The sequence below is a fragment of the Sus scrofa genome, chromosome 10 (genome assembly GCF_054392235.1).
Source record: "Sus scrofa isolate SSC_HxYL_T2T_F1_AM1 chromosome 10, Sscrofa_HxYL_maternal_Yorkshire_Landrace_v2.0, whole genome shotgun sequence".
NCBI classification, from domain to species: Eukaryota; Metazoa; Chordata; class Mammalia; order Artiodactyla; family Suidae; genus Sus; species Sus scrofa.
The window spans coordinates 30,047,687-30,065,196 of NC_139392.1; the positions used below are offsets into that span (position 1 = coordinate 30,047,687).

Genomic DNA, 17,510 nt, shown 5'->3' on the forward strand with positions numbered 1-17,510 from the left:
TTGAAGAAATTATCGATGGAAACTTCCCAAATCTAAAGGATACTGGGTCCAAGATACAAGAAGCACAGAGGGCCCCAAACAAACTGAACCCAAACAGACCCACACCAACACACATCATAATAAAGATGGCAAAAGTTAGTGATAAAGAGAGGATCCTAAAGGCAGCAAGAGAAAAACAGAATGTTACCCACAAGGGAACCCCCATAAGAATATCAGCTGATATCTCTACAGAAACACTACAGGCCAGGAGGGAATGGCAAGAGATATTTAAAGTGCTAAAAGGAAAAAATATGCAATCTAGAGTACTCTATCCAGCAAGAATATCATTTAAAATAGAAGGGGAAATAAAAATTTTTCCCAACAAACGAAAACTTAAAGAATACAGCAACACAAAACCCAGGTTAAAGGAAATTTTGAAAGAGCTTCTCTAAACCCAAAAGAAAGGAAGGAAAGGGAAGAAAAAAGAAGAGAAAAAAAAAAGAAGAAGAGAAAGAACTAGGACTGAGGAAAACGCAATCAGAGAGCAGTCACTCAAATAAGGCAGCATACAGATTATATAAGAAAAAAGAAAGCTTTATAGTTCTATGCCAAACTTCACAAAGAAAATATGTGTCATTGTGCGGCACATATTATATGGTAACAGTACTCACGTACCTTTCTGTAAATTTGGGAGAAGTAAGCTATGGAAATGTAGTTGTGTCATTTGTGAACAATGAAATTATAATTAAAAAATACATTCCTATTTTCCATCCAAAGTTTATTTATATTTCATTGGCTAATTCTAAACTTGGCGTGTAAGCTGTTCCAGGGTGAAACAGAAAAACGTAATGAAAGATGAGCCCAAGTCTCACAAAAATAGAAGAGTTTTACTTGATAACATTCCAAAAGATATAAATTCTAATTTGGTTTAGTATTGCAACCACTGTCCAAATCAAATAGTAGTAGTCCAAGACCTCTATGAAGTGCATTTATTAAAAATTGAATGTTAGTGTATTATTACTCTGAAGTTGTGACAACCCATTATCCTTGGAAGTCACTGAAACATGCATCAAAGATACAAACAGGCTTCTTAGAAGAAGGAGTTAAGGCATTTTTGGCTGAACACTCAGCACAGAAGATATTTCCACATTGTCTGCAGTGATGCTGTAAACAACAACAAAAAAATAAACATTTTCAAGCATAACAACTATATCAAAATTATGAGACTACAAGAATAGGCCAACTGCACTTTGAAAGTATACTATTTCAAGGTTTATTTAATAACAAATCTCAATGCTGATTTAATCCTTTGATTAATTTGAATGCTTACTAGTTATATACTACACTAAAAATTTCAATATGAGATTGATCTTAGAATTTTCAAAAAACCATGCGAGGCATTTTTAAAGTGTTAATAAAACAGTCCTATCAGGTGAAAAACTATTTCTACTTGCCAAATATTTCAGGCATCATTTCTACAATCAGAATATAAATTTGAAACATCACATGATGGTATTATTTAAAATGATTTTTTTAATCTCTGCTTTTTCTTCCTTTAAAATAACTCAATGATGATAAAATGTATGAGTTTAATAATGATGCTGTGGTTCAGAAAATGATTATTCTAGAAAGTGAATCAGTAGGAAGGCAACAAATGAATTTAAAGTTAAAATATATGCTAATCAGAAACTAGACTGCATAAATTTAATTGTTCTACGTAGTTATAAGTTAAAGTTAATAAATGGCAAAACTTTTAAAGTCTATCAAATGCAGGACAATTCTGATGGTTAAAACAGTCAACTGTGGAATAAAATCCCATCTCACTGTGACTGAAAAGCCTTTCCCACAGGTGCTTCAGCTCTGTACTTCATTGTCGTTAGCCCACTTTCTATTCAGTGTTTGTGTAGGTCTGATCTATTTTAAAAAGTTTCAGCACATTATAATATTCCACACTTTTAAGAATGATTGGTGCCCAAGTTTTCAAATGGATAACATTTTGAAAATCAGAAATAATTTGGTCATCTTCCATTATCAAAAAGTGCTACAATCTTAAGTCTGAATGACAATAAAGCAAAGCAAATTTTATCTCTCAAAAGCACTGGAAATTTCTAACCTTTGGTAATTTCCCATTTATTCTAACCCTAGGGAGCAATCCTTCCTTGAGACTCCAAGCATATATATTCAGATCACTTCTTTAACACACAGCAACTCATTCATGCCTTTGTGTTCTTGACTTCTCCTAATACTGACAATTCATGAATGACATGTCTCTATAATCCTTGGAATCCCTGAAGTCTTTAAATCTTGTATTTAATTACCCATAACACCTACAATATTATTACACAGACAGCAGCCATTTAAAAGTATGTATATATGAGATTTTTTAATGTTCAAAATATGCTTTTTACTAAGAGGTAAATTCTAGACTAAAAAACTGCTGCACATCACCAGGCGACTTACCTGAAGGGACTGATTCTCTTTGCCCAGCTCCTGCACTGCTGCAGTTTTATTATCCAGCTTTCTTTGCAACTCTAGTACTTTGGTTTGAAGCTTTTCTATTTTACCTTCTCCTTTAAGACACCTAGAACAAATCACAAAAACATTAAAAAAATAATTAAAGACCCCCCAACACAGATAATGAACTACTTTAGCAGTCTGAAGCATAATACATGAATTTCAACCATCTGTTGTAATGAGTAGTTTCTAAATGGCTACTTAAATACCTGTTGGAGCACTATTCTCAAGACTTCAGTTTTTTTCAATGTGCAATATGTAAGTCTTTATCACTTAGAATGGAAATAAATTATTTTTATTAGACATCAGTCACCTTTCTGGTAGTGCCCTTCTTTCATCATGATTATTCTGAACTGTTGCTTCCAATACCATGATTTTTCCCTGTAAGTCATCCATCTGCTTTTTTTTTTTTTTTTTTTTTTCTTTTCTAGAGCCACACCTCGCAGCATATGGAGGGCCAAAGCCACAGCAACGGGGGATCCCAGCTGCATTTGCGGCCTACACCACAGCTCATGGCAACGCCGGATGCTTAACCCACTGAGCAAGGCCAGGGATCGAACCCACAACCTCATGGTTCCTAGTCAGATTCGTTAACCACTGAGCCACGACGGGAACTCCCCCATCTGCTTCTTGAGCTCACTGACTCACTGCTGACTGGACTGCCACTCCTTCTTTACAGTGCCCAGGTTTTCATTTAATGCAGCTATCTGCATGGTATGTTTAGCCTAGTTTTCCTCATGCTTCTGCACTGCTACTTCTTTTTCTTTTCTTTCAGAATGCTGAGAATAGGAAAAACGGTGAGTAAAAAAAATCTATTACAAAAATAAAGTAAAAAAAATAAATTTGTCGAATTTAAAATACCAGCTGCATAACTACTACTACTTCTTTGGGAAAGAAGACACTAGTAGAATGGATTCCACAAATATCTGTGTATTTTGAACTGGCTTAAAGGCCACAATGCTGAAATGATGTTCAGCAGGTTTCTTATAAAATCAAGCTGAAGTAAATCAATTTAAGATTTTCCTTTTTTCCACTACAGCAGAAGAATAACCGTAATCAGGGATAGCAAGGTGCCCTGGAGATAAAGCTCGACTTTTCTTATGTCTTAAATTACACATGCATCCCTTGGTCTCCATCAACATGCCAAAAACACAATACTTCAAATCACTGTGTGAACCTGAAATTGCAATTCAATGAAAACATTCCACAGTCAAGTTATCTGGGGCTATTTGGACCTCATTCACTAGAGGAAAGCCAGATGCTTCCCATTTGGCACACGCAAGTTAGGGAGGGGAAAGTAGACTTTTGGTCACACAATTGGTCATCACAATTCCCAACTGAAATCTCCACTTCCCCTTATCAGCATTCACTGTGACCAAAAAAATGAGTTCAATATAACTAACGTTCATGCCATCTACCGCAGACTACATAGTTAGAGGTTAGTTTGTTTTACTGGCACTAAAAGGTTTTTTTTTTTTTTTTTAATTATGTTCTACTGAACTTTCACTTACATAAGCCAAAAATTATATTTCCTATCACATGTCAGCTATTTAAGTCAATCAGATCAGTCTTAAATTGAACAGTAAAGTGTCAGTTGAGCACTTGAATTATAACTTTTAAGTAGAAAAATCCTCTCTCACTGAATTAATTTACAAAATCAATTACAAAACCTCCCATTGTACTGTACAGCAAAGGGAACTATATCTAATCTTGGGATAGAACATGATGGATGATACTACAGGAAGAGGAATGTGTATATATGGATGACTGGGTCACTTTGCTGTACAGCAGCAATTGGCACATGATTATGAATGAACTGTACCTTAAAAAAAAAAATAAAAAAACACACCTCCCACCATTAACTTACTGACCAGTTTAGCTCCCTTCTCCATAAATTCTTTCCTCAGTTCAACTTCTTCCTTTTTCATCTGCTTTTTTTCCCACTGTACAGCAAGGGGATCAAGTTATCCTTACATGTATACATTACAATTACATTTTTCCCCACCCTTTCTTCTGTGGCAACATGAGTATCTAGACAAAGTTCTCAATGCTATTCAGCAGGATCTCCTTGTAAATCTGTTCTAAGTTGTGTCTGATAAGCCCAAGCTCCCGATCCCTTCCACTCCGTCCCCCTCCCATCAGGCAGCCACAAGTTCCTTCTCCAAGTCCATGATTTTCTTTTCTGAGGAGATGTTCATTTGTGCTGGATATTAGATTCCAGTTATAAGTGATGTCATATGGTATTTGTCTTTGTCTTTCTGGCTCACTTCACTCAGGATGAGATTCTCTAGTTCCATCCATGTTGCTGCCAATGGCATTATGTCGTTCGTTTTTATGGCTGAGTAGTATTCCATTGTGTATATATACCACCTAAATTCCACCTTCAGTGAAATGGTTCTTTGGGGCACTACTACACAATCTTCTCAGTCCTAACAAATTTGCTACTCCTTGCCCCAAACAAAAAAAAAAGAGATTTAAGTATTTTAGGAAGAAAAACAATTATAAAAACAGAATCTCTTAAAATCTTAATTCTAAACTTAGATATTTTGAAGTTTGCTATCTATAACTCTTTTATTTTTTGTCTTTTTGCCTTTTCTAAGGCCACTCCTGCAGCATATGGAGGTTCCCAGGCCAGGGGTCTAATCAGAGCTGTAGCCACCCACCTGCACCACAGCCACAGCAACACAGGATCTGAGCCACATCTGTGACCTACACCACAGCTCACGGCAATGACGTATCGAGGCCAGGGATTGAACCCACAAACTCGTGGTTCCTAGTTGGATTTGTTAACCACTGAGCAATGATGGGAACGCACATAATTCTTTTAATTGATAGCTTTCTTGATTAGCATCTCAATAAAATCTAAATTTTTAGGGTTACTTCTCATTATTTAGTCATCTGAAAACAGAAGTAACAGTTTCAATATATGTATAGATATTCTGCAACACAAAAGCACTGAGAGCAAGAATATTTGTCAAAAATAACAAAACAATGGTTCCTGGCATAAAGTATGTTTTTTTTTTCTTTTTATGGCTGCACCCACATCATATGGAAGTTCCCAGGCCAGGGATTGAATCTGAGCTGCAGTTGTGACCTAAGCCAAGGCAATTCCCACTGCTCTTGGAATCAAACCTGACACCTCTGCAGCAACCCGAGCCATTGCAGTTTGATTCCTAACCCACTGGGCTATGGTGGGGACTCCCACAAAGTATGTTCTTAATAAATAAATGTGCGTGTGTGTATATATATACACTTTTTTTTAACAAGCACTAAAAAATACAGAGGAAAAACAATGATTATCTTCACATATCTTTATGCTTTCTTGCTTGTGAGACTTAGGTTCTTCACTCAATTTAGCAATTTATTTTTCTTGTCCACATTTAATTTCCTCAATCTCTGCCAATTTAGATTTTTCATTTACTAGTTCTTTTTCAGTGACTATAGAAAAATAACTTATTAAAAAAATAATTTTAACTACTTAACTGAAAATTAACAAAAATGACTGCTACTGTTTATGACTGTCTCTGCCCCTTTAACCTAAGTTAACTTGAGCAAATTACCTACCTTCTCTTGTTCCTGTGTCCTTGTTTATACAATATGAACAATAATAATGTTATAAGGACTAAATAGTTAATACTATAAAGTAAATAGTGTCTGGCCAAACTTGAGCTAAAACACCTTCTTATGCTTATTAATATTATTACTCTCACTATCTTTACATAAGGCACCTAAAGAGGAGAACTATATGTCTAATCTAATCTCTATACCACATAGCTCCTTTTAATCCTCATTTTATAGGTAAAGGGACAAAGGCTTAGAAAAGTTCAATAATCTATTAGAAGTAGAACCAAAACTAAAACAAGAGCTGCATGATCTCATGCCCTTGTAATTAAAGGCCTGTAAACTATAGTTCTGTCAGAATTTTCTAAACTTGTGGCATAAGTCATAAATTTCATTCCAGCTTCACCGGTCCCATCCCCACAAAAACATCCCCCTAGTTTTTAGTTGAAGATAATTTCCAGGAACTGCACAATTAACAGATATACATACAAGTGCGCGCACACACACACACACACACACAAATACCTTCATAAATTGTACACTTAAGAATATTCTATCCACTGATGGAAATACATGATCTCAGTTATGAAACCAAAAATCAAATGTTTCTTAGAATCTGCATTTATCTTTTATATAGAAATATAACTGATCATTATGTGTACTGGTCATATAACCAGTACTTTCAACTTTATAACTTAGCATCATTTATATAAAATAAACCCACACTTCCTCTTAGAATAAAGCTGGTTATTAATATTAAGAATTCTTAACACACTCAATTATTCCTAGACCTTTCATACCTGATTTCTATATCCAGAGGATAACATGTTATATGAGAAATAATTGAGGAGCTATAGTATCTTTTTTTGAATAACCAAGGGTCTATGATATAAAAAAACAGACTCCTTTGTATAACTAAAAAGAGCAATAAGAAATGGCAAGGAAGCTGTAAAGAATAACCTCCTAGGATTAGAATTACAGTCACCAAGAGTCTCTTATTTATAACCTTGATGCCCATCTTAGCTGTTGAATATAAGGTGATGCCTTTACTGGTTAAGAGGTTTGACTAGATGATCTCTATGGCCATTGTAACTCTGAAGATTCTAGATTTAGTTAGAAAATAAAATACCTTTTCTTTCTGAACATCTTGTAGTGGTTTCTACTGCTCCTTCAACTGCTCTTCTTTCTTGGCTGAATCTTGCTCCAAAGAAGTCCTGGCAGTCTTCAGTTCTCGAATCAGTTTATTTTGGTTTCCAATTTGATTCCTGTTTGAAATCAAGCCCTCCTATGCTAGAGAAAGCGTCTCTTTCACAGACTTATAAAAAAATTTCCCCAGATTATTATATGTCATTGTTTAGTAAATTTCTATAGAAACATAACAGTTAACATATGCACAGTAGAAAGCAGTACACTCTAAAAAGATAGTATGTTATGCCCTTGAGCAAGATAATATACAAACTCCAAAATGCCTGTGGTTTAAATAGCTGCCTATAACATTGTAAACTCTCACAAAAACCTAATGACTAAATCTTTTAAAATCAAGCTCAAAATCTGTGCTACTATTTTCTGAAGATGCCAAGACATACTCTTCGACTTTGCCTCTAAATATTCATTTGTGTCATTCAGCAATACACTGCTATATATTCCTTTTCCTGGCTGCAGGCCAGGATATTTTCATCTGCTCAGGATCTTTTTACGTTGGAGAACTCCTTCTCTCATTTAGTGGTTTTACTGGGGCTACTTTAACCCACTGACTCCCACCAGAATAAGCAAATTCCTGAGTAGAACAAATACCAAACCTGATCCTGGAATACCCTAAACACATAGTAGTGTAGCCAAAAAGGAATTTCTGCATTATTCTGTGGTAGCTTTTTTTGGTCCAAAATTTTTTCTTTTTTCAAAATAAAATTTTAGAAATTTTAGTTGTTACTTATTCTTGATATCTGATGAAATGATATAAGGAATAGTATTAGGCTAACAAGGTTTATATTTAATTTTAAACTTACTATCCTAGAATTCTCACTTCATTCACGGTACAAAACCTATAGTTAAATTCCATTTCTATGAACTTTCTTGACAAGAAAGAATAACCTACAGCATGGCCAATTTGGAATACCCAGTCACAAACTTTAGTATTTCATTAATAATCCAGCAGATGGGGCTAAAGGCATAGATCAAGCCAGCCGGACTTGCATTTCACTGGTGTCTAGATACACCACATGCCCACAGATGGCACCCCTGACTTGGGTGTCATGTTACATGGTTCTGAACTTCTTCCTTTTCTCTCTTGTACACAAGATTATTTAACAAATACGATGCTGTGTGGGAGAAATTGACAGAACACTAAACCAACTATAATGGAAAAAATAAGAATCATAAAATTGAAAAAATCACGGAAGCAAAAGAATGGCCAATAACCATCCTTTATTCTGACCTATAAATTTGATTTGAATGTTCCTAGGAATTCCTTTTATTAAGTAGTTCAGATAACTTCTCACTTTGGAAGGAATTAAATGTCAATACTTCTATTAAAAAAAAATTTAGTGAAATGATGGTAAAAGAATCATGAATCAGAAGAGCTGAGATCCAGTCACAGTTCTGTTATTGTGCAAACATTAGGCCTGTCACCAGCCAAGCAGGGCTTCAGTCTCACAGGCAGAAGGAAGCTTTGGAAGAAAGATCTATTCATGGCCTCTCAGCAGTTGTAAAACTCCATGGCAGCCTTAGCCCTCTGTCTTTCTCTTCTTCCCATATTTACATTTGCATTCTTTCAGGTATAAAATTAGAACAAGACATAACATTTTAGACAAAAATAGTTGGCTTAATGAAAAAATACTGATTTAAAAGATCTAAGACTTGTTGTTATTCTCATGCGTAAATAACATACATATGAAGAAAAAGTGTGATTTCTGTAGATCTTTTACAGTCAGTCTTTAGATATCATCTTCTCTGTCACCAAATAGTCCTTCCAGTTCATCTGCATTTCCCATCCTTCCTCCTACCAGCTCAAGCCACCATCATCTTCACTTGGACTATGGCACAGTCTCCTCTGTCTCATCCCCACATTCACCCAGGTTCCCCTACAATCCATCCTTATCCTGCTGCCAGTTATTGGCCTAAATAAAATACAAATCCTTGCAAATCCTCCTTCTTTTAGGATAAAGTCCAAACTCTTCCACCAACCCTCCCCAACTTTCAATAGTGTTCTAAAGGGAAAAAAAATAGTAATTTAAAGCTACTTAGAGAATACAGCAAGTAAGATGCTCTCTAAATGTCGAGGTGGTATTTTTTTCCTTAAAACAACTTGTTGATTTTGAACTTGATATATATAAAATATCTATTGTTGGCCCTATGAAAATTCTTTTACCCAATCTCCTGTTTCTTTGTCAGATCATTAGTCACCAACAATTCCTTCACCTCCTCTCTACCTATATGTTATTCATCCTTTTTGTTTCATTGTCTCTCTCCCATTAATCTCTTCTGTTCCAACCTTTTTAACCCCAGTCATAATCAATTCACACCTAGACTGCTGGAGTTTATGGAGGAGGAGGGGAGACAGCCTCTTTAATCTCCATGGCACTAATTTACCTCAGGTCCAAACTAAGCTGTCTTTAAACAACTTCCAGGTTAAGTTGCCTACAAATTTTTTTTTTCATTTTATTCCTCTGCTTAGATGACTCTTCTCCTCTCCCCCAAATATAAACTCCAGTCATCCCTGCTAGGCATCTAAGATACTTCACAATTTGAACCCAACCTTTTAAACTTCCAGACACCAACCATCACTCTGGCAAGACAATTATGTTGACTCCCAGCTTTGCTGGTTCCTGCTGCAGCACCTTTTCTCAAATGTGCCCCTGAGTGAACGGATCTCTCTCAGGACTCTGGGTATTCAAATTCTTAGATCCTTCAGGACCTGGTCAAGTCCTACCTCCTTCATAAAGCCTTCCCTAAAACAGCTTATGAATAAAACATAGTATATTTATGTATATTATAAATATTCTGTGATTTGACAAAATTTGTCAATAAGGCACTTTATACAAAGAAACAAACAAACAAAAAACCATACACATTAAAGGATCAAAAAGCATAATATTTCACCACGACAAAAAAGAGGACTGGCTAAGTCTTCTTTGAGAGAATAGAAATGTTCCATCTCCTGTAGAGAACTGATAACTTAATGCTACATAAAAATTATTTACCTTTTTTGTATATCATTCATTTTAATGATACTTTATCTAATCAAATAGTATTGCCAAGGACAAGGTATCCAGATATGTTTAGATAATTAAGGTTAAATTTACTTTGAGTTATAATCTCCCGATTTTAACCATTATGCATTCCAATAGTCTTGGGAAGTTAACAAATCCATAAAATTAAAGTCAGTCTTTCTTGAGAAGCAACAATAAAATTGCTTCCATTTTCACAAGTGGTTTACATTGAAAACTCCTTGGATTTTCTAACAGCAGTCCTTTATAAGTTATTTTTTTTACATAGGCAGCAAAGTCCTTTGATAAGCTAATACGACAGTTAACATATTTCCAAATTGTTTCACTATTAAAAGATACATTTGTATGGGGTTTTGTGGTTGTTTTTAAATGGCCACACCCATGGCATATGGAAGGTCCCAAGCCAGGGATTGAATCTGAGTGGCAGCTGTCCTTGAACCCCCTGCTCCAGGCCAGGGATCAAACCCATGCCTCCCCAAGGCACTGCAGTAGAATTCTTTTTCTTTTCTCTTTTCCTTTCTTCCTTCCTTTTCTTCCTTGCCTTTTTAGGGCTGCACCCATGGATATGGAAGTTCACAGGCTAAGGGACAAATCAGGGCTACAGTTGCCAGCCTACACCACAGCAACACGGGACCCAAGCTGCATCTGCGACCTACACCACAGCTCATGGCAACACTGGAACCTTAACCCACTAAGAAAGGCCAGGGATCAAAACCTCACCTTCATGGATACTAGTTGGGTTTGTTACCACTGAGCAACGACACGAATTCCCACAACTTATTTTTTAAAAAGCATATTTCTCCAAAAATAATTCAAAAGAAAACAAGTATGATATTCCACAAATACTAACATTCCCTGCCCATCTGGGTTCAGATCAATCATTTAATATTTATCAATAACATAGTGAGTTTTTATGATACCTTGAGATCTTGCTTGTGGCAAGAAGTTCAGATTCCTTCCCATAGAAATCAGACTGAAGCTGCTTTAGATTTTCCTGATTTTTTTCATAGGCATTTTGTAACACTGATATTTTCTCTTTCTCTGCTGCAAGTTCCTGTGCTGCTTGTGTTGACTGCTGCTGTAGTTTATTCTCAAGTTCTATCTGAAACATACAAGTTATTTAAAACAGTATGCATACAAAAATCCAGTTACAAATACAGAATGAAATCCAATAACTAAGATTCCTGAGAACAAACTAAAGTTATGTCTTAAAATTCTACTGTAATAAAGAGTATCTTACTTAGAAATACAAAATTAAAGAATTACAAAATCTGACAAGTCCCAATTAAAAAAAGAATTAAGTAAAGAAAAAAATATTTTCACTGGTAAGTGTCAAGTACCAAGGTCTCAGGAGACTGAGAGTAACAACTACTTTCTGATGGAAGATAGAGTGCTATGCATGCTTTAGAAGATGCTGAAAGTTAAGGTTGAACTAGAGGAATTTTCTGCATGAAAGAATTTCAAAGCCATTACTGAGCTCAAGTGTATTGTTTCTGCTCCCTAAAATTCAAGAATGACCCAAGAAATTTCTAAGGGCATGTTCATTAACATCAAGGCAGAAAAAGAAATGAAAATCCTGCAAAGGTCCAACTCCTCTAAACTTGTTTTCAGTCTTTAAGAAGATTCAAGAGATGTGCACAAATTATGATGTAATTAGAAGATATGTATGTATAGTATGAGAAGAAGCACTTGGCTTTTAAAATAAACTTACTACTTCCATGAACCTGCTGTTGAATTTATCAGCAACCTTTTTGTTCCACAATCCAATATTCATGTTCTTGTCCACATCTTACTGAACATTCCAGCAGTCCTTAAAATAGCTGATGATGGTCCCTGCTAGAAACATTTCTTGAACCTGGTTTCCAAAACATCTTGTGTTTTAGGTTAACCTATTACCTCACTGGTTATTCTTCCTTCCTAAAATCTCTTACTACTGCCTTTGATCGCTCTGTAGTACAAGACCCCAGGGTTCCATCCCTAGGCTGCTTTTATTCTATAAACAGTCTCTCTTTAGAATATCCTAACTAGACTCATAGCTTTAAGTACTTTATTTACAGTTGACTTCTGAATTTAAGTCTCTAGCTCCAACCTCTGCCTGAACTTTGAGCTCATTATATCAAAGGACTTCCCAGACATCTTCCCTTGACTGACTGATAGATATCTACCTCAAGCAGAATTCTTGACTCCTGACAACAATCCTCCTCCTCAAAAAGCTACTATTTCCCCCAATAAATATGGCCATCCATCCACCTTCACAAGCCAGAAACCTAGAGTTATTCCTGACTCTTCTTTCCAGCATCTCTCACCATCCAATCTATCAGCAAGCCCTGATGATTTAACTTCCAAAAGACACTTCCAAATCATTCACTTGTAACACTTTAGTTCATGCCATCATCATGGACTTTCTGGACTACTGCAATAGTTTTTCAGTGCCCTCCTTGCTTGCTCCTTTATCTCCCTTCAGTCATATCCCATCATTTTCTGCTCAAAATTTCCTAATTGATTCTAATTGTCCTTCAAATAAAATATATCATTCTGTTATAATCTACAAGTTTGCATGTTTATGCTTTGTCTGCTTCGCTGAGCTCAGCTCATATGACTCTTCCTCTCTCCTACTATACTTGTTTTTAGAAACTACCATGCTTGCTGTAGCGAAAGATCTCTGTACTTGTTCTCCTGAGCACTGTATGTATGGCTCGTGTATTTCATGTACCAGCTCAAACCTCTTCAGAGAAGCTTCTTTGATCACCCAGCCTTTTAGCAGGGCTAAATCCATCACTGTCTTTTGTGAAGCCTCTTCCCCCCTCAAGAAGGTGTAAATCCATGAGAACAGGTTACTTGTATGCTCACAGCCACATCTCCAACACCCAGAAATGTGCCCATGGCATAAAATACATACCTAGTAATATTTCTTGAATGAATGAATGACAAATAGATGGGAAGTGGACAAATAGAGCCCAAAACTCCACTAAGAGGATCTTATAATAGTCCATATAAGACAAAACCTGGACAAAGATTATGGAAGTTGGGAAATAAGAAAAGGAGATAGAGGAGTCCCACTGTGGTGCTGTGGGTGAAGCAATCTCGCATGGCTACAGCTGTGGCATAGGCTGCAGCTGCAGCTCAGATTCAGTGCCTGGCCCAGGAACTTCTGAGTGCCATGGGTGCAGCCAAAAAATAAATAAATAAAAAGAGATAGGTGCAACTGAGTTAGGAAGCAGATTGCTGGGAGATGGTGGGGAAGGGGATGCCTAAGGGGGGGAAGGGCATTGATCACCCATACATTATCAGATAATACCCCATATCCCCTCCAATGATTCTTCATTATGACATTATTTTTCATGTTGAAGACTATACTGCATTTTTTTTTTTTGGTAGACTACTACTTTAACATCACCCCCCCACAAATCCAGATTTCTTTCTCTTTATTCACCAAAGTACTCTACAAAGTCTTAACAATGATCATCATTGCCCTCTGGGGCTTATATTTGGACCTTCATTTTATCAACTCCAAATGACAGGCTCATTCATTGATTCATCCATTCATTCTTTTTAAATCACTGATAGCTTATTTGTTAGAAAACACAGTTCTCTGATTTTGGAAATTCAAATTTATTAGTGGGTAGGTTAAAAAAAACAACAGGTCAATGTAACAGTTTGATAATTATTTTAATGGAACTAAATCCAACATTCCAAAGGAGAATACAGGAGGGTCCGTCATTTGCAATTTACCCTTCACACAGTGATCAGTTTTTGTACTAAAACAGGTATGATCACATTTCCCCCTTCTTAAAAACCTTTAACCTTCCAATATCAAGTATTTAATGTAGAAACAGTTATCCATCTACTCTGATCTTACTTCACCCAATTCTGTAGCCTTATCTCCCCTCACTTCTCCACTTACCATGTATTCCAATAGCGAACCTCCTATAATGACATCTTTTTAAGTTTCAAAAACTTTGCTAGTATTGCTTCCTCCTTGAAATATCTGCTTTCTTCATTTATTTAGGGCAGAACCCATGGCATATAGAAGTTCCCAGGCTAGGGGACAATTCGGAGTTGAGGCTGCCAGCCTACACCACAGGCATGGCAACACCAGATTCAAGCCGCATCTGTGCCACAGCTTCTGGCAATGCTGGATCCTTAACCCACTGAGCAGGGCCAGGGATCAAACCCGAATTCTCATGGGTACTGGTCAGGTGCGTTACCACTTAGCCACAATGGGAACTCCTTCTTCCTTTTTTTAACTTTTCAAAATTATAATCATCTTTAAAGATCCAGTTGAAATGCCAGCTCCTCTAAAAAGCCAGCCAAAACTTCTACTGAGCTCTATTTTTTTCTCTTTTTTATTACAATTTTCTTTGTCCTTACATACCAGCTTCCTCATTAAATTATAAGCTACTTAAGAATAGGGGCCATATCCTATTCAATCTGTATTCCCACATTAGGTTTCAAATAAAGTTGCTGTAGGAACCGATAACTTACAGCCGTGCTGGATCCTTGTTCAGTGGTTCCCAAACAATCACATTAAAAAAAAGGAAGTATATGCATGTGTGTCTTATATATAGTGTATGTACACATACACATCTATACCCTAAACTTTATCCCTGTTTTTCCTATTTCCCTGTGGCCCACTAATAAGTTTCCACAGACCATCACTGTGTGGTTTGCCGTGTGCACTGACAGTCTTGGATCACAGCTTGCCTACTTCCATATACTATCCCACAACTATTTTGTTTGCAACATGACACTGGCAGAGTAGACAACAACTCTATGACCCCATTATATTAATTCAGAAAGATGAATCACTTCCCTGTGACCATAAACCTAATAATACGTATAACATGAAATTTAAATTCAGATCTGCCTGACTCTAAAATTTACCTTCTTTCCAGGATATTATGCTGCTCCTCAATAAAGCCAAACTACTCTTGCCTCTCAATGATTCTCTAGTTACTCCAAATTCCAAAACTAATTTAGAGACTGGATATCCACCCAGCACTCCCTCAGGGTTAAAAATTGTGTCCCTTTTTCTGGCATCCATGCACTAGCATAAGTGAACTACTTACTGTGAATGAATGTCTCCAAAATGCACGTTTAAGCCTAGATCCCCAATGTAATGGTATGTAGAAGTGGATCTTTGGGAGATCATTAGATGATGGGGGTGGAATCCTTGTGAATGGGATTAGTGCCCTTCTAAGAAGGAATGAGATAACTGTTCTCAGTCATATCAGGATACAGCTGTCTACAAGCCAGAGTGGACCCTCATCAGACACTAGCTATGCCAAGTACCTTTATTCTAAGTTTCCCAGTCTCCAGAACTCTGAGAAATCAATGCTTATTGTTTTAAGCCACCTAGTCTATGGTATATTTGTTTTAACAGACCCATGTAAGACAACTACTGATAACAACACTTCCTCTAAATCTCATAATTCTTAAGGTGGTATCTAGTAAAGCCATGCAAAGTAGAAGAAATATACATTAACCATAAATCTGGAAGAAATCTTGTTGTAGCTAGTAATTTAAAAAAAAAGAAAATGTGCTAATAGTTGTTAAGACTTTTTACTTATTAAATCAGGTGCTATAAAAATGATCTAAGGAATACTTTAATATGAGACTAATGGATTTCTTTGGTTTGTTTGTTTTTGTCTTTTTCTAGCACTGCACCCAAGGCATATTGAGGTTCCCAGACTAGGGGTCTAATTGGAGCTGCAACTGCCAGCCTATGCCACAGCCACAGCCATGCCAGATCTGAGCCTCGTCTACAACCTACACCATAGCTCACCACAACTGCCAGATCCTTAACCCACTGAGAAAGGCCAGGGATCGAACTTGAAACCTCATGGTTCCTAGTCAGATTCTTTAACCCCTGAGCCACAATGGGAACTCTTGAGGCTAATGGATTTTGAAAAAACAAATGAACTCAAGATATCAAATCATAAACCAAAATACATATTGTGATAATTATATCCTGACTTCTGATTACATATGATAACACACAAAAAAAGAATAAAGGGTCATTAGAAAATTACTCTTTTGTAAAGCAGCCATAATAATGGTTGTAAAACAGAGGTCCACATAAAAGAATGTATTTGTGGGGTTATTTTTTTTCCTCTAGTAATATGACAAGCCAGCTCTTAATGCTATGAAGTATTTGGTTCTACATATTAAGGATTTTATATCTCCCTTCTCCCTGCATGAATTAACATAGAACAACCATGAGGAAAACCTCATTTTGTTCAAACACTAAGTTCATTCCACTTTTATCAACTCTTGGTCTGGACAAATATTAAAACATATTTAAGAATGAAGAACAGATGCTTAATAATAACTTATCATAGGTTTGGAAATAAAAACCATTATGATTTAACTTAAAAGTATCAAACAATTATAACCATATGAAACCTACATTATATACGTTATAGTAGATATAAATATATCTCACATTGTGATTTTTTATCTTGATTATTTCCCTTAATAAGGATAATTTATTGCTAAATTCCTTTAAAATTTTCTAATACACTAGAGATGTTTATACATTTTTCTCAATGTTGTTGTATCTTATTTTACAAAAAGTTTTGTCTATCAAACAAATGATTAGTGTTATAAGAATTATCGAACAACATGATTACAGTGAATGGAAATCCAGACTTAGTCAATCATAGAAGTACAGTTGTGTATTTTAACTTCAAAAAATTTGAGCATGTATAAATTTTTCTTTGTTGCACCTCATCTGTGTTAATTATCATGTTACTATTTTCAATGCACAATTTTGCTTCCCATAAAAAGAAAACAAATATCACTATCTTCCCATAAAAAGAAAACAAATATCACTATCTTCCCATAAAAAGAAAACAAATATCACTACCTTTTAATCTCTCCTTGGAGTGCTTCAATTTGCTTTTTCTTCTGTTCAGTCAGTTGCTTTAACTCATTTCTGTTACCCTGAAGTCGTTGTTCTTCTTTTTCCTTTTGTTTTAAACTCTTCTGGGCCTGCATTAGTTGTCCCTGCATTGAATTGCACTCCAATTTCAACTGATGAGAAGTCTAAAAGAAAATAAAAATCTGTTTAGCATTCTTTTATCCATTCACCCTACTTCAAGCTAAGCACTACTCTAAGTAGAAACTACTGGGTCTGATGGCCATAAACAATCCACTAGTAAACCACAAAAGAAAAATCCCTGTCCTCACAGAGCTTTCATGACTGACACTATGCACTATTAGATGGCA

At 36.0% G+C, this 17,510-nt stretch overlaps 1 protein-coding gene across 1 annotated transcript in view; it reads right to left on the bottom strand.

Annotated features, from left to right (window-relative positions):
* LOC146398908 (uncharacterized) overlaps positions 1 to 17,510 on the bottom strand; it is a 74,564-nt gene that overhangs the window by 38,296 nt on the left and 18,758 nt on the right. The window contains exons 4-7 of the mRNA XM_084980831.1: positions 17,149 to 17,327; positions 11,201 to 11,382; positions 7,184 to 7,319; positions 2,440 to 2,560 (exon numbers count right to left, since the gene is read on the bottom strand). The gene's annotated coding sequence lies outside the window, so the exon portion shown is untranslated. The remainder of the gene's footprint in view (positions 1 to 2,439; positions 2,561 to 7,183; positions 7,320 to 11,200; positions 11,383 to 17,148; positions 17,328 to 17,510) is intronic.